We start from the raw sequence: 18,808 nt of genomic DNA, 5'->3' as shown, positions 1-18,808 counted from the left end.
TCTAGACCTGCTGACTCCCATTGCCCTCTCCAAACCTAGGGTGACGCTGCAGGTAACGGGTAAGTCCATTGACTTTCTTTTGGACATGGGAACTACATATTCTGTTTTAACATCTCACTCAGGTCCTACAGTTCCCTCACCAATTTCTGTCACAGGGGTGGACAGGATCCCTTCCTTCCCACTTGAGACCGTGACACTTCCCTGCATTCTTGCAGGGCAATTCTTCTCACACTCTTCTTCTGGTCATACCTGGTTGCCCTGCACCTCTGCTTGGTTGCAATATTCTCAGCCTTTTTGGGGTCATACACACCTTGGCCCCCACAGTCTCCTGAATATTTCACAGGCCCATTCACAGGGGTCCTCCACATATGTCAGCCTCTGCACTAGCTTCGAGGACACCAACCAGACTAGAATTGGCAGGTGGACTTCACTCACATGCCCACACATAAAGAACTCAGTTATCCCCTAACTATGGCTGACAGCTTTATCCTCAGGAAAGGTTGAGAAGGGCAATGGACTCATCAAACAACAGCTCACCAAGCTTTCCGTTGAACACAGGTTATCTTGGCTCTCCCATCTCCCCATTGCCCTTACATACCTCCAGGGCACCCCATGCTCTCCCACATGTTTGAGCCCTTTTGAGATCCTTTATGGAAGGTCCTTCCTCCTCAATTGCCACCTCCCAGCCAAAACTCCCCCACTATCTGGGTACCTCCCCTACCTCTCTCTCTTGAGATCACTTCTCCATTCATACTGTGATCCTCACTACCCCCTCAACTGCCAAGCTCCTGGGAGATCCATGCTAGTACCATCTCTCCAGGCTCAAATGGGCACCTATTCAGAATACAAGATCTGACCAGCAGCTGGGACCCTCCACCCTCTGTAGCTGAAGTTTTCCTGATCCTGCCTGGCTACTGTGGCCCTGCAGCTGCTTAGTAAACACAGAGAGGTTTATATTAATTAAAACTGCTTGGCCATTAGCTCAGGCTAACTATTGCTTAGCTCTTACACTTAAATTAACCCATAATTCTTATTTATGTTTAGCCACGTGGCTTGGTACTTTTTCTCAGTTCTTCCTTCACATCTTGCTTCCTCTATGTCTGGCTTGTGACTCCTGACTCAGCCTTCCTGTTCCCAGAATTCTCCTCCCTGCTTATCCTGCCTATACTATACTTCCTGCCTGGCTATTGGCCAATCAATGTTTTATCACCCAAATCAAAGCAACACACATTCAGCACATACAGAAATACAACCCCAGCACTTCCCCTTTTTCTTCTTTTCAAAAAGAAAGGTTTTAACTTTAATATAGTAAAATTACAAATAACAAAACAATTATCAATCAAGAATTATAGTTATAATATCTAGTTTATTTGTATTTCAAAATTAAAGAAGATATCCTATCTATCCAATATTTGTGAGTCTAACGTTTCATTTCTACCTTATCTTTTATCATAACTAATGAAATTATAACTACTCTTAACTACATCAAAGGCCCCAAAAGGATATAATATTACCGAAATAAACAGGAAGTGCATATAGGCAACTTTCAAAAATCTAGAATGACAGAGACAGCTGGCTGCCTGGACAGTCATCCAAGGTTCCTCTATAAAGTTGGGGCATCTGTCTTCAGCCCACAAGTCTAGAGTCTCTCAGTCACTTCTCTCTATGTCCTGTAGAATGTTTGGCAGTTTCCTCTGTGAAGCAGGAACTTGAAGGACCATTTTGCCGAGCAAAGTTCAGTGGTCACCTTCCTATGGGTCCTGCATGTCCAGTCGATACATCATTTTGTCAAGCAGTTCAGGTAAGAACAGTTTCTTGCCCAAATGGCTATTTTTGCCAAGAAGAACATAAACTCCATAAAGAGTGTCTTCGATGCCCATCCTCCTCTCTAAAGTAAATTGGTTCTGCCAGGAGCAGACATGTCTCACTGTCCAGAAAGCCTAAATTTTTAAAACATTTTAAATGCCATATTCTGTAGGTCTTTGAAGTGTTTGAAGATTACTTACCTAATGGAATTATATCTATGTATACCTAGAAAACTTAACATGACTATAAGCTTGAATATCATAGAAGACTAATTAATCTATATTTTTAATTATCCATTACAATCTAAAAGAGTTACATAAACATAATACCTAAAATGAGAGTAGAAATATATATATATATATATACATATATATATATATATATACAGTATAACAAAATTAAGTTTAAACTTGTATAAATAAACTAAAATCCATAGCAATGTAAAATATTTTAAACAAGTTGTTGCTCTTTAAAAGTAGGTTCATTAACCCTTTCATCCTATCATATCTATACTATCTCCTTTTCTTCTTTAGAAAGAGATTGCATTTATAATCACCCTGCTTTAAATAAAAATATTGGTTTTCCTCTGTCCCACTCCAGAGGGCTCTTCTGATATGGGACAGAAGAATCTCTCAACCTTTTATTTTAGCAATATGTTTGGGTTTATAGAAGGAGTGAGCCAATTCCATCTCCCAAGCCAGCTTGATATATTTGGGAATTTGGGCATAGATTCTCATACTACTTCCTGCTGGATGAGGGTGCTGTATCCTTATGAGAACACAAAGAAAATTTTAAGATAATGGAGTAGTCCATGAAGCTATATTCTCTGAGCCAGTTGCTTTGAAACTGTTCTGGATGTTGGATCATCTGGGACATGGTGTCACTGGAGACCTTTCAGTGGGTCTTGGCTAGTCAAACCTGATGTACCTTCATCTGGAACAAATCCATAGCTTCTTGCTTTCTGTGGAAACAAAAGGAGAGTCTCCGTTCCAATGCAACATGTCCTTAAATCCAAATTTTGAAGTCAAGGTACCTTTAAAATATTTGTTTAACTGAGCAGGCTTTACAATTGAATGTCTTTCTGCAGTTAAAAATATCAAAGACAACACAATCCAGATTTTCTGTGTAATATCCATCTTTATGTGGCTTATTTTTTATATTACTTTTATGGTCTCTTTAAAGACTCTATGTTTTAAAACTATTTCTTTATAAAACTGTCTATGTTAATTTTCTTCTCTCTTCAAAGCCTATGTACATTTTTACACATATTGTAAACCAATCAAAGTCTTGTTTCATCTCAATCTGCCTTATTGTGTAACTATTACTTTATACTGCAGTGGCTAGTACTGAAGCAGAAGCCTTGGCTGCTGACTCCACACAACTCAGCTTCCCAACATGGCGGAACTATGGTTCCATCCAAATGTGTGTAGCCCAAAAACCTTTTCTTCCTGCCTCCCTCCCTCCCTCCTTCCCTCCCTCCCTCCCTCCCTCCCTTCCTCCCTCCCTCCCTCCTCCCTTCCTCCCTCCCCCCTCTTCCCTCCCTTCCTCCCTCCCTCCCTCCTCCCTTCCTCCCTCCCCCCTCTTCCCTCCCTTCCTCCCTCCCCCCTCTTCCCTCCCTCCCTCCCTCCTACCTTCTTCCCTCCCTCCCTCCCTCCCTCCCTCCCTCCCTCCCTCCCTCCCTCCCTCTCTCCTTCTCCCTCTCCCTCTCCCTCTTGCTCTCGCTATCTTTCTTCTTATTAGCAAAGGCTAAATCTACCATGCAGCATGATGTGCAATTTGGAGATGCCTCATTGCTCCAGGTCAAGCCCGAATGCCATGAACTTGCCATAAAGTAGCTTAAACCCACATGTTACAGCATCTCGCCACCCACATGACACATGAAGCAGGAACCTGTTTTGGGCTCCATTTAGAATTGCTTATTAAATATTCTCAAGATTCAGGTACAAACTCGAGCCATTGGGTGCCATATGGAGCTGAAATTTTCCTGGTCCTGCCTGGCTCCTGCAGCCCTGCAGCCACTTGGACCCAAGTAAACACAGAGAGGCTTATATTAATTAAAACTGCAAAGCCATTATCTCCGGCTAACTATTGACTAGCTCTTACACTTAAATTAACCAATAATTCTTATTTATGTTTAGTCACGTAGCTTGGTACCTTTTCTCAGTTCTGCCTTCACATCTTGCTTCCTCTGTGTCTGGCTGGGGACTCCTGACTCAACCTTCCTGTTCCCAGAACTCTCCTCTCTGCTTATCCCACCTACACTATACTTCCTGCCTGGCTATTGGCCAATCAGCATTTTATTTATCAACCAAATCAGAGCAACACACATTCACCACATACAGAAAGACATGCCCAGCAACCCTCTAGTTTTCCAAGATGTCTCAATAAAGGGTCTGTCAGCTCTTCTGCTCTGTACATTCATCTTTACAGTACAACCGGAGCATGTTAATGATCTATTTTTTCATAGAAACTTGCCTTCATTATTGCCTCAAGATACAGATGCCTGAGATCTCCAGGATGACAATTGACTGGAGGCTCCTCCCCTCACACATATTGCTGTATGTGAGCCCAGCAACTCCCAATTCCTCTTTCCCATGTCACCCCATTCCCAAAGGTAGTAGTAAGACTTGAGCTGGTGCCCCTATACCCAAAGAATCTGGAATATTTGGGTGGGAGCTCCACCTCAGCTGCTGGCACCCTAGCATCCCTATACCCAAAGAGTCTGGAATGTTGGGAAGGAGTCTGGTGGAAGATCCATCTTAACTCTCCTCCCCCATCTCTTTCCCAAAACCTGCCCCTTCAAAGCCCACCAAACACAGCTCCTCCCCTAGAGCTGCATCCCTGTAAACAAACATGTGCTTCTTCCAGGCTGCCATCCCTGTTTCCTCTCTGAGGGGTGGGGGAATCATCTGGGATCATTTTGCACATTAAACCTGGGCTTTTCCAATTCTGTCTGATACAATTTAATTTGGATTGCCTTCAGGGTGCAAACACTTATGAGAATGTTTAATGACTTTCCTAGCAGATGGAGGGCCTGTATCAGGCAAGTCAGGCCCAAGGCAGGGTTACTTTGTTTTCAGATCTTGGCATAAGGGATGACGACCAGGGCAGTGAGAATATGTAACCCTAGGCCCCTGGTTTACCTGCCAGAACTGTAAAATCTAAATGCAAAGGTCATGTTCACCCCATCACCAAAAGTCTTCTGAGAATTTAAGAACTGGATAGGTGTGAACCAGGGATAACCCGGGCTACAGATGATTTTCAAGCCAGTGTTCATTGAGCTCTGAGATTCTGAAATTCAGTCCTAATCTTAATTTTAAGGGGAGTGGTTAGATGAAAGGAGGGACCAACAGTCTCACGAGAACTGAAAATGGGTAGTGTTCTCCCTTTGTCATCCCCACAGAACCATGTGATCCCTGGGAAGTCATCAATACAAGGTGGAGTCAGAATCTTCAGTTGTGTCTACATGTGAGTCAGGTTATGAGAGACGCATCCAGGACTGGCTCAGTGATGGCTGCAGAAAGGACAGGGTACCTGAGGGTGAAGTCAGATCCCCAGTCACTCCTTTGTGATTGGGGAACACTTGCCTGGTAGAAGGGATAAGGTGTGTTAGTGTAGGAAAAGAAGTCCCAAGGCCTCTTACCCACTCAGCTGCTCCTGGCATGGGCTGCTATGGAACTTTTTACCTTCATCCAATCTCTCCACTCTGCTGAGCTTTCATTCCCATAGAGCTCTCATGGTATGGACTCCACCTGTCTCTTTCTGGTGGACAATGAACCAGCAATGAGCAGACCCCATAGTCATGAGTGTCTTGCCACATGCCCTTTGGCCTTGGTCTTTAACTTCATTCTTACAATCCATGAGGATCAACATCATTTGGGAATTATTTTCTATGTGAGATCTTGGTCATTAATGGATGACACTGAATGGCTACACATTATGATTTGAAACCAAGGTGGGAAGGGAGGTATGCTATGGCCATGACACAGCTGAAGGTCAATGGTCATGGCATTCCACTTTGCTTTACTGGGGTTTGCATCACTGTGGAGCTGTCCTCCTTAAGTTTAACAGGTGGTTTCCATAGCCCACTGCTCTCAGAGTGGTTTAACTTCCCTGTGGCCCCACTAATGGGCAAGCTTGGGAGTAAGCTGCTGGGTGAGATCAGGAAAGACATGCATAATAACAAGTCTTACCCATCCAGGGCATTACTCATGGGCAATTTGCTTCCACTAATGGAACATCATTCCTTCCTTGACATGGTCCCTGCCATGTGGGTTATCCTAAACACCACCCAGCACTGGATCTGCCAGATCTTCAAAAGTGCTCACATCTCATACCCCACAAAAGTATCTGCTCAAAGACACCAATATATTCCCAGAGTAATAGCCATGTTTTCTTGTCCATCTATAGACCTCCTCCCATTGCAGTGTTCTCTACCATTCTGGAAGTCAGGACTTGCCCAATTGGGATTATACTGAGCAGTATGTGTTAGGAAGCAGAGTGGTGCACAGCAGGGACTCACAAATAAATTCCCAAGAGCCAGCCAAAGCCCAAGGGACAGTCCCACTATCATTGTTAGGAGTCACACAAGTAGACCAAACTTCACATATGTCACATATATGTAGAGGGTGTAGGTCATTCCTATGCAGGCTCCCTGGTTCTTGGTTCAGACTCTGTGAGTTCCAATGACCCAGGTTACTTGTTTCTGCTTTTTGTGATATTCTTGGACCTTATTACTCCTACAGTCCTTCTGCCCTCTCTTCAGCAGGATTCCCTGAACCCAAAAGAAATCTAATGTTTGGCTGTGAATCTCTGCATGTATTTCCCTCAGTTACTGAATGAAGCTTCCCTGATGACAATTGAGGTAGCCATCAAACTGACCACTAGAGATGGCCTGTTCAAGCTGTGTATCCACTAGTAGTAGAAGTCTTAGTTGGGATCATCCTTGTAGATTTTGGGAAGTTTCCCTTGCATCATGTTCTACCTGACCCCCAAATGCTCTCTGCTTCCAATCATCTCTCAGTAGAGTGCCCCTTCATGCATTTCCCAACCCAAACCCTCATGCTCCCATCCTCACCTGCCCCCAGGAGATATTCCTTTATTTCCCCTTCCCAGGGAGATCTATGCATCTGCCATTGAGCTTTCCTTATTTCCCAGCCTGGAATTTGGTTAAGTCTCTCTTATTGTTGGCCACTACTTTAGGATTGGTCATTTTGGGAGGAGTTATGTTGTCCTGGATTTTCATGTTACTTCTGATTTTGTCATAGGCCTTGTTCACCTGGATTTAGTGTGTTACTTAAGTGTTTCTGTTTGCTTTCTGTTGGAGAGTATTTGCATTGATACTTGGTGTCTCAAGTTTGGTTGTGCTTGGCTCATCTGTATTCTACTTGAGCTCAGGTGTGGAGACACACGGTGCTGGTTTGTAGATGGGATAGCTGGCTGATGATGATCTAGGAGTGCTATCCCTTCTGGCCTTACCAACCAGAATGCAGAAATTGAGTTGAGATGTGTGCTGGGGCAAGCTTCAGAATGTCCCACATCCTCTGACCTCATGAGCCATGTTCCAAAGAGTGCAGTGTGTATATTCACCAACATTGGATCCAGAGTGTGAACAAGCCATGATGTTCACAGTTCTGCCAGCCTCTTAAACAGAGGTTTCAGCAACCACTGTTACTAATTACACGCCCCATGATTAACTATCTAAAGTCATAGGATTTCACTCTTCTATTTATACTCTGTTTGGTACTTTGCATATTAAAAAATAAACTAAGATTCCTCCCCTGTCTGTATATACCATCAGACAATAATTGTTTTGTCTACCCTCATTCATCAGTATTTCTCCAATCTGTCTGCTTAAGATGTGTTCGATGATTAACTTCATTATAATAATCACACCCCATGGATTTATATTGTACTGGTCCTTGATTTGTTTTCTCCCTGAGATCTAGTCAATCTTAAAACTTCTCTTTGTTCAAATAGGTTTACATTACATTCTTAAAGCCAGCAGTCAGTAGGCGAAGTTTGGAGGATTAATTGAGGCCAGGCCTGTGATCCTGTCCTAGTATACTTTGTATTGTTGATAGACAGATCCTGACATAACACAATATGGTTGAAAGAGTTTATTTGGCTCCCATGTCCTGTTCAATGCCCATCATTAGGGAAGTTTTCTAGGAACTCTAGCAGATTCAGAGGACAGTTCTTTCCTGACTTGCTCTTCACGGCTACTTCACTTTACTTTCATACACAATTCAGGACCAACATACAGGGGTAGAGACACCCACAGTGGGCTTGGATCTCCCATTTTAGGCACTAATAAATGGGTCCTGTAAACTGCATGCAACTGCAAAATCACAGGACTACTTTCAGACACTCAGCACAATAATCCTTTGTTTTTAAGCCATCTTTCTGTGTAAATGGATGGATGTGGAAAAGATGATATTGAGGGAGAGAACCCAGATCCAGAAAGACAAATGCCAGAGGTCATCTCCATTAGCTATTTCTGGCTCCCAAACTTCTGAAGTGAGTATAAAACATGGAGGAACAGAGAGGGGAGGGGATACCAAAAGTACCTGACACCTGGCTTTTTGTGTCTAGCTTTGACTGTATGTATATTCCTTTTACACAGCTAGATACCATGTCGTCTTAGAGGTTCTTCTGAGATCTTCCTAGGGAGAATGTACCTAGCAGGAGTAGAAACCTAGCCCTTTGTGTGTATGTGGGACTTTCCTGTTGGGAGGAAATGTCTAGAAGCAACAGATACAAAGTTGTGTGTGTGTGTGTGTGTGTGTGTGTGTGTGTGTGTGTGTGTGACAGAGAGACAGAGAGAGACAGATAGACAGAGAGACAGACACAGAGACAGAGATAGAGTCTTTGATTATAAGTAAGGTGGCAGTTGGAATGACCTAACTCCATCTCTTTGTGTACCTGTAACATTGGCTGTAGAGATTAGGGTACCTAGCATGATGTGACACATCACCATGAATGTATAGTTGAAGGTTTCCTTTAGGGGAGGTGATACTGAGGAGGACATGATACCCTATTCATAGGTGGGTCTGTTCAATAGAGTATGATATTCTTGGCAGATTCTGAGATTTGTGTCAGTTTGGCTAGGCTGTAAGGGAGGGTTTATCCAGCAGAAACTGATAGTGAGCTATATATATATGTATGAAGGCCTTTGGCTGCAGGGTAGGTGTGTTAAGACCTACTAGGCATTACTTCACCAAGGCAACGCACGACCCTACACACACACACACACACACACACACACACACACACACACATACACACACATTTTCCTTATAACATCATCATCTTCACCACTGCTCCACATATATTACTATTGAACAGGCATGGCTGCAAACCCCCTGGTTTCCTACATAGCCTGCTAGGTGTCATGTCCTAATGGATCTAGAGAGCTCCCAACTGGTGCCACCCAACATACACCATTGTGTTCATAAGACACACTGCAGAGAATCCCCCTGCTTCTCCCACAGAGACTCATCCCACTATCAGGGGCTGCCCACACAACAGGCCTTGCTAGCTACTGCCCCCCGAGTCCAGGTGCCAAACCCATCCATGTACCACTAGGTACCAGGCCCGGCTGGACATTCCTACCCCTGCCACTATAGCCTGAAACACAGTTTGGTTTCAGGCTTTGCTGCACACCTGACTGAGGCCTGGATGCCCTACTGTGTATCACATCCTCAGGACTCCCCAGTCCTAACCCGGATATTGTGCATAACAGGCCTCATCTAATAAGTTTCTCTTCCTTCACCCATCCTGCTGCCACAAAAGCACTGCTAATTTTCAGCTATGCTTAGACCCATGCCCCTGTCCGGCAGTGTATGTTGTCAGCAGAATGGTGCTATTTTGGGTAAGACTTGATGCCAATTATTGTATAAGCATACAATATACTTCAATATACATGACTGAAATCTGCACAGAGTGGTAGTGTCTGATAGCAAGAAACTTGATATGTCAGTGATGGAGGTGTCTAGAAGAGCCTTAAAATTGCAATGTTCACTGGACCAGTAGTATATATTGAAGGTAAGGGGGTGTGTCAACATTGTCAGATACCTAGCATGTCCCATGTGATGGAGCCTGGTGCTCAAGTGAACCTGACACACAGCACTTTATATGCATTGTGGTTTGGACAGGGTAAATGTCCAGGATGGCCCAGTAACTAGCAGTAGAGTCTGAGACCCAGCACGTGGTATAGCATAGGAAGGAGTCCAGTAGAAGCTGATGCCTAGCAGTGTGGGTGTGTCTTCAGCAGAAGGAGGGGGTCCAGAAATGCTAATTGCTAGGTATTGTGCAAGACCTGACAGGGGGAATGTTCCCCACATGGTCTGATGGCTGTCGATTAATGTGGGGTATGAGGTCAAACTGGACCTGGTACCTAGAGTGGATGTGTGGTCACAGGGGTGGTGGTGTGTCCAGTGTGTTTGATGATAACTGTATGTCAGAGGGGAGGAGTGGAAGAATGGGGTGTCAAGCTCTGCACAATCCCTATTGTGTGTGTGTGTGTGTCAGCTGATGGGTGATCAGGTGTCCGTCAAGTTCTGATCATTCATGTTGAAGTACGTTGGCAGTGTGCGATGTATTGTACAAGTGTTTTTGACACTTCAGTGTGTGAGTGAGGCATTGAGGGAGCCAGCAGAGCCTGACACCTGACAGAGCATGTGAGGGCTGCAGGGTGATGTGTGCATTCCAGGGCCTTCAGCAGGCCTTGTAGGAGTTGCCATGGAGTTTGGAATGACAAGCAGGTCTGAAATCTAACAGGGATATGTGGGTTGATGGAATGTGGTATCTAGTGGGCCCTGATACTAACACTGTAGGTTGTGGTGATGTGGTGTGATACTCAAGAGGGCATGAACTCTAGCAATGTATGTGGAATTTCAGTGATGTTAGGGTGTCAAGTGGGGTCTAATACTAGCAGAGTATTTGTGTACAGTGGCAAGAGAGTGTCCTGTATGACCTGTTAAGTGGCTGTTAATAAAGGATCATGTGGGTTGCATTCTGGATCCAGACCTAGGAATACATGAGAGGTATGTGTGAGGGTTTGTTTAGCAATGCCTGATACCTAGCAGTCAATGTGTGGTTTGGTGGGAAGTCATGCATGGCCCAATACTTAGAAGTGTATTAAAGTGTGTGTGTGTGTGTGTGTGTGTGTGTGTGTGTGTGTGTGTGTGTGTGTGTGTGTAATGTAGGGGTTGTTTATCTGGTCTGACAGCTGGTAGTACAAGTGAGGTGGCATGGCTGTAGTGTCACACGCTGCATTATACCTAGTGTTGTATGTCAGTGCAAGAAGTTTCCAGGAGTGTTTGAACCAAGCAGTAACTGTGTGTCCTTGTCAGAAGGTAAAGTGTGCAACAGTGTCTGATACCTTTCCCCATGTCTTAGTACATTATGGTTGGAGGCATGTCTAGCATGTTCTAGAATCTAGAATTGCATGTGGGACAGCAGAAGGGAGTTGAATATCTAGGCCTAATGCCTAGAGAACTATGTGGTGAGTATGGGTGAGGGGAGTCCTTCATGTCCTTACACTGACACTGTATGTAAGTTGTTAACAAGGGGAGGGGCATAGGTAGCACATGTGAGTATCTAGGTGTCAGCCCTGCTGCTTTCCCCAGCTGACTGGACCATCCATACAGTGCTGTTATCAGATCAGCTGGACAACTCATCTCCATCCCACACAATGGGATAGGTTTCAGCCCTCCTCACACCACACAGCACACACTACACCTCCACCTCCTCTTAGCCACACAACGTTCACTGTCAGGGATTTGTTGTCTGCTGGGGTGTGTCAGGGGCCAGGTTCTCTCTAGATGTCCTGGGGGAGTGTCCTGCTCTTGCCATGCTCCAGCTTCTGTATTTTCATGTCTGGTGGTATCAGGGCTCCTGAGTCCACAGTTCATCTTTTCCATGTTATTTCTGATCTTCCTTTCTAGAAGGCAGGAATGTATGTAGTCCTCTACTATAACTTTATGTGAGCATTATAGTGTTTGTATTTGAGGTCAATAGAAATGGTGACAGTGTTCAGTTTTTCAGTGGGTTCCTTATTGCTTGTTTTTAAATCTTCTTCTGCAATCATTTGTGGACAAGCCATTCTCTCTGCCTTGATTTCCATGGATGACTATGAGAAAATCAGCTGGCAGGTTCTTGCTGGGTCTGTTTCTGAGCATTTGTTCTGTTCCACCTATTCAGTCTCCATTACTTCCCTGTAGCCTTTTGTGGATCTCTGAGGCTTTGTACAAAGTCCGGGGAGAAGATCAGAGTCTGGAGGGATCTCTCCTGTCCTCTGTCATGTCTTCTAGGTTTAGATCCCATTGTTTGTTACATCTTGTGTTTGAACATCAGACTGGATTTTGCTGATTCTATAGATGAAGTGGAAATATCTGTCACCTTTAGGATAACAACTGGTGGAGCCGGAGAACTCATTAGCTTTGGATTTCTCTCCTCCAGTGGTCAAAGAATTCTGAATGACAATTTATAGAAATTATGTTAGAATTCTAATTAAATACTTGAGTATTTCTTCGTAAGTTGTCTCTGCCTAATACCAGTGAGAAATTGGCCAAATGTATGACCTCAAGTTCTACCTCATCATGTTAGTGGAGGCCTGTGACAGGTGGTCCATGGGTACTGCCCTTCTCAGGAGTTCCACTCTAGAGTTCAGAAAGAGAAGCACATTTAATTCCCAAGGCTCTTCTGAAATATTTCTTTACCTGCTCACGCAGGTTTTCTTTGTTATCTGTGAAGACAGAGAGGCATAGGTGACTTTCTGAACTGTCAAAATACAAAGGGGTCTATGTTGGGCAGGATTCAACAGTAAGTACCCACTGGGAGGCTTCCACAAGGGGATGCTCCTGTAGATTCCCCAGGTCTTGTTGGTAATTTGGGGTGGTTGTCTGTAGTTGGATGGAGGCAGAGAAACCATGTCATCGTCCTCCACAGCATGTCTTCCTGTTGCTGTGTGGAGCCTCTGAGTTCCTCTGGAGCTCAGATAATGGCATGCTAGTCTGCCAGGAAGGGGAGTGGAGAGGTGCTCTTTTTCCTCCATGTCACCAATGCTCAGTGTGCACACATGCAAGTCAGGAATTCTCGGGGTCCACGATTCAAGATATAGCCAGGCACCTAGAAGAAAAAGCTTATGTTAGACCATTGATGAGGTTATCAGAAAGATTCATTCACCACCCTAGACCTGTGGCCTTTCAGATAATAGCTGGTTTATTTCTGGTGGAGTTCAGGACCTAATGAGGCAGGAAAAATGACTTTTTTCTTCCCATGTGACTTCCTGTGGGAGAATTGAGTGGGGTCTCCTTGAGAAGCCCTGATTGCAGGGATTGGTTTGTCCTAGCTGCTCTGCTACTGTCCCATAAACAGGCTCTAGGATCAAGAAGGAAATGCAGTTTCACCAACATGTCTGTGTCTAGACGCTGTGCTTCCTGCACCCAGCTCACTGAACACTTGCCTAGATGAGACAGGATGCACATATGGTGAAGATGAGGTTTGTCTGAACATATCCAGCAGAATCTGCACATCTGAGGAAAGAAAGGATGTCAGTGAGAGTTCTGGAGTTGGCCTCTGAGACTAAAAGAGACCCAGGCTGTTACCACACTAGTCATCCTATCTATATCAATGACTTTGGAGGAATTTAAACAGTCCCAACCCATCAGCCACTGTCCAAAAGAGCAAGCTATCCAGTATCTTTTGGACTCACTTTATCCCACTGGGACGTGAGTATTACTGAGCAACTTTGGGGTAGTGTGTGAAAAGATCTTTGTACAAAAAGCATGTATTGTCTGCACCTGTTCCTGCTGCCTCCAGGATGTAGGCAGTGGGAAAGGAGTGTGTTGAATGTGTGAGCCTCATCATAATCTGACATTTGACATGTAACAATCTAAAGGCCACCACATGCTCCCTGCAGTGGCCAGCAATATAAAAAGTTCACATTAAACTCACCTGGCCTCTTAGGCATCAACTCTGGTTCCTAAGGGTCACATTCTTAGAGACCATCATTACTAGGGTTTGGAGTCCTGGTCTGCATGTGCTGTCTCCCGAGTGATTCCATGGCTGGCCACATTACCCAAGGCTCCCTTCCACAGGCCATGAGTTCAGTTAAGTGCATCAGGGTGAGACATTCCTTAATGGTGACTCACTGACATACCGACCAGACATGGGCAGAGGAGCAAGCAGTCATTGTCTCTTGGCTGGTTCCCCTTGCTAGGTTGTGTCAATCCCCATTCCCCAGTCTCTGGAACCCAACACAGACTAAGTCACTGGCCAGTGACAGAATGGATGTCACAGCATACAGGTGTGAGAAGATGTTCACCATCTTTGATTCAAAGTGTTCCTTCTCAATGGTGTTAGGGTCAGAGGGGAGAGATGTGCCACTTACACCAAGATATATCAATATCCCTCTGTAGCCACGACACAGCTGTTTCTATCTATCTATCTATCTATCTATCTATCTATCTATCTATCTATCTATCTATCTATCCATCATCTATCTATCTATCTATCTATCTATCTATCTATCTATCTATCAATCCATCCATCTATCGATCTCTTGTCCTCTGTAATACAAGCTAAGTGACCACCTACTCTTGGGATTGAGGCAGACCTACCTGATCAGCCTCATTCTTCCTATCCCCTAAGCCAGAGTCAAGTTTAGATAAGAAACAAAAAACTAATCATCTACTACAGGCTGTTAGATAGTGGTCTCAGTGATGCTTTTAACAATGTGCTGCCCAGAGATGAGCCTTGACAATCATCCTGTTCAGAGTGGCCATCCTTCACTGCATGGAGAGCCTGTCTGCCTGTCAGGTGCACCTGACAACACTCTAGACAATTATCCCAGCAGGTCAAGCAAGCAAAAGGCCTAGCAGAAAGCCCTAGCTGTATGGTTACAAGGCTGTCTAGGCCTGACCACTGTACCCAGTGAGACCTGGGTACAAAGGATTTTTAAGAGTGCTGACCTCACCTCTGACCACTGTGCCCTAATCTAGGTAAGGCCTACTCACTTCCATAGTGGAGCAATGTCCCAGCATTCCATCCAAAGTGCTACCCATTTTCCTCCAGCTTGCTGTCACTTTCCTGTTAGGAGACAAATATGGTTCTGATGAAACTCCCTAGAGTGAGGCCCCTTCACAAACACATAAACTAGACCAGCATTTAGTGGGCCTGTGTCTTTTCTGATGGTCAGGACACAGAGATTAATGAAGGCTGCAAATACAACAGCAGGGAAGGAGGAAGAGGAAGGAGAGGAAGGAGCTCCCTTCCCCTCATGTGGGGAAACATTTCACTAGGATCAGAAACCTAAAGGGTGGACAGGTTAATGAGTACTGCTAGTTATCCCACTGTAGACTAGTCCACAGAGTCTGCATGTTCAAGGGTAGCTTGTACATGATACTGGCTAAAGTCCCCCTCAGACAAGGATGCTGTGAAACACCAGCCCTGAAACATATTCCCTTGATAATGAGGATTTTCTGGAGGGAAATCTATGGTAATTGGCTTACCTCCTCCTGTGCTGGACACAGACCCTTCATGCTGGGGAAGTGGGCACACTGCCATCTGGACTTCCTGCAGAGCTCCAACTTCTGCTGTCTCAGGCCACACCTGTAAGTCGCCACCCTGTGACTCCTGATGTAGAGAGCTCATCACTTTAAAGAGGACGGACATGTGAATGGGACTCTAGGGGAACTTGAAATACGCAGCACTTAAGCTAGACATACTCTGCAACCCTCTCCCCGTGGCTCCTTCCCTCTCTCTCCTCCATCCTCTCCAAATTCATCCCTTAGCCAATTCTTTCCTGCTGCCTCTGCAATCTCTGGTTCTCATCATCTGCTCTCCTCCAGCTCAACTATGTCACTTTATTTAGAAGCGGTTTTGTACTGTGGCACTGGTGATATTGAAGTCAGAGTTTTAAATTTGCATACCCACACAGTGAAACAAGTTAATGTGCCAATTGCAAAGGACAGATGACAGTATCAAATACAAAATTAGTGTAGTAGAAACCCAAGGCCTGGAACCAGACCAGTGACTCTGTAATGAGCACTAGCAAGTGAAGACATGTGGACAGAGGGGTTTATAGTGTGACTCACTGTCACACTTGGTCACTGCAGCTTCCACAAGGAAACCTTGAAGTCTCTCCCCTTTTTAAAATTTATCTTACTTTCCCTTTTAATCTCTTAAATTTTGTTTGGGAAGATGTAGGAGTGGAGGACAGGTGTGAAGAGATAGGATCATGAGTGTGATCAAGATACTGATATAAAAGACACACAATGAATATATAAATGAATAAATAACAGCAGAGAGATAAGTAAATAAATAGATGAAATAAGTAAATGAAGAGCATACAGGATAAAAAGAACATTCTCACCCTCAAGAGTGAATGAAATTTAGACATTTTTCAGAAACAGATACAACTGAGGATGACTGTGTTATGTGTGACAAGCTTGTCCAAAAAGGCAAGGATCACTGTTTTCTTTCATAAGCAAAATGTGCAGGTCATAGGCGTCAGAACATGAACAACAGAACACTCAGGACATGAAGTAGTACAGTGGTCTTCCTGGAATGGTCCACAATGTTCCTGGGAGGGCCTGATCACCTCTACCATCACACACTGTCTAGAGTGGGCTGCATAGAGTCCCAGTTGGTTCAGATTTCAGAAACCTTCAGCCCTGGGCTCTCCACTAACCAGGGAGTATGAACAAAGTTCAGTTGCCTAAAACCAACCCAAACTGGTTTTGACAAATAACAAAAGCACTGTGGGACCCATGAGCAAGAGGAGCCATGGAAGTCAGCAGACAAGCAGACAGAATCTGGGTGTCAGATGAGTAGAACTGGAAGCTCCTATCTAGAATTTGTGGCTTCAAGTACTGCCTCTGCCACTGGTGTCCTTAAAGTGAAAGCCCATCCTTCAACATCCCAAGACAGGCACCAGCTGTCTCAGTGACACACCTTGAGTCCTCGGCTGTGATCTCAAGGCTCAAATGGAAAGAACTCAATCAATTAGTCCAGGTAGCCAATCTGGATGCCCTTGGTTGGTCAGGTTGAGGTCATGGGATTTGTGCCTGGACTGCAGTGGGGATCCTGTAAAAACAGGGTTAGAGAGTAGCCTTTGCATGCTCTGTGCCTTGTTTCCAAGGATGTATCAGCTAGGGCATACCTCCTCCAGCCCACTGACTGGGGTCCCCAGAAGAATTCATGACAGCAGTTCTCACCTGCAGGTATCTGTTCACTGGTGGACATAGACTTCTATTCTGAAGGTTAGATTCGGACTTTGCTGCTGTTTGTAGTCCATCCTGGATGAAAGAACCTTCACTTCAATCCCTGAACCTGTTAGGATGAAATAAGCACAAGACTTGTCTCTTTTCCCTCAAATGTTTGAGGAATTTACCATTGATGCTATACATACAGTACTTGAAGCCAGGCATGGCAGTCCACATCTCTAATCATAGCACTCAGGAGGCAGAGAAAGGAGGTCAATCTCTGTGAGATTGAGAATGCATGTTCTACACAGAGAGTGTCAGGATAGTAAGGGCTATATAGTGAGATCCAGTCTCAAAAAAAGTAAAATATAAAATGAGGATTCAGAAAATTTCTCCATCTCATTTCTAGAATTCAACAGAATCCTCAAACATTTCTCAATCCTGCCTTCACTGATATGCAGCAGAAAAACAGTCTGACACCAGGTGATACCCACAAACTGAAAATTTCTCTCTCTTCTTGAAGAAAATGACTGATCTTCTTCTGTGCATATGGGACTCGCCAGATGGTCAGGGTTCTAGAAGTAACTGATAGCTGCTGGGAAGACCTTGCTGAAGACTTTAATATGCATCAGTTTCTGTTAACAGGACAAGATCAAATGGTCAGAATGGAGCTGGAGGCCAACTACAGCAGAGAAGCTGGTTCCTCCATTGTCACACCTCTGCAGTCTCTCAGTCTCCCATTGCTCTTCAGTTGAGCAAGTCAGTGATAACTTTCCCTCTGTGTCAGGGATGCTGGCACATGCCACCTCATGTGCCACATTTACCACATTTACCACATCCAGACCAGGCTTCAGAGACTCATCTTCTACCACACACAGACACTTACTGTACTCAACCTTACCTGCAGGCCCAAGATTCACACAAATTAGACCCTGGATTTGCTGTTGTGTTCATTTCCCCTTGCCAACTCAGTGATCTGCTCCCTACCTGGAAGGTGTCCTGGAAAACAGTTCAGACACTACACCTCAACCAGTGCTTCACACTGCACCAGGGGCTGTCATCAAAAGATTCATGATGATCAAGGTTTTCTTGTAAGTCTGACCCCAATGGTGGGCATTGGTCATAGAGAAGTCCAGTGTTATGGCCTTGTAAAGACAACAACCCAGGATCAGGCTTGGCAAGGCCTACTTACCTTCCCACATTGGAGCAGAACAATGTTAATGTAAGGTCAAATGTCAGTTATAAATTCCTCCATGAGATGGAAAAAATGATGTAAGATTCTTGGATCAGGAGGTAGGAGACAGCAAGGGAATCCTGGATGAAGGAGGCTATGGAGACAAAGACATAGACATCATCAGATCTGCCAAAGGACATGTCAGACAGGAGCGGCAGAGGACTCCACTGCATGATGAAGCCACCCTTCTCTTCTGCCAGACCCTTCTTCAGTAGCCCAGAATGGAAGCCCCTTTCCAAAGCAGCCTCATACTTCACTACATTGACTTATACCAGGAACCATCAGAGCAGGGTCTTTCCTCCTCATGGCTGGCAATAAACTCAAGGTCACACTCTCCTCTGTTTGAGACATTTGTTCCTGGTCTCACTTTTCAAGACAGCTGTCCAAAGAAAATCTCCTTTTCTCCTGACTCATTTCAGGTAAGCTCCTCTGTACAGACTCTACCCTCTCTCTACATGTCCTCTCATTTCCTCTCCATCCTCTCCACTTCCTTTCCGCTCTTCCTCCCCCTTATCTCCATTCTCCCATCTCCCACTGGATTTACAGTTCCTGAAGT

At 44.7% G+C, this 18,808-nt stretch overlaps 1 long non-coding RNA gene across 1 annotated transcript; it reads right to left on the bottom strand.

Moving 5' to 3' along the window:
* Nucleotides 1–7,912: 7,912 nt before the first annotated feature.
* LOC143270508 (uncharacterized) lies at nucleotides 7,913–12,946 on the bottom strand. Its single transcript, XR_013047689.1, has 2 exons — nucleotides 12,646–12,946; nucleotides 7,913–12,556 (listed from the first exon to the last, which is right to left on the bottom strand). It is a non-coding gene; the product is annotated as an uncharacterized LOC143270508 (long non-coding RNA).
* Nucleotides 12,947–18,808: the final 5,862 nt, after the last annotated feature.

Source organism: Peromyscus maniculatus, chromosome 23 (assembly GCF_049852395.1).
Source record: "Peromyscus maniculatus bairdii isolate BWxNUB_F1_BW_parent chromosome 23, HU_Pman_BW_mat_3.1, whole genome shotgun sequence".
Classification (NCBI taxonomy): Eukaryota; Metazoa; Chordata; class Mammalia; order Rodentia; family Cricetidae; genus Peromyscus; species Peromyscus maniculatus.
This window is presented reverse-complemented; position numbering and strand designations above follow the sequence as displayed.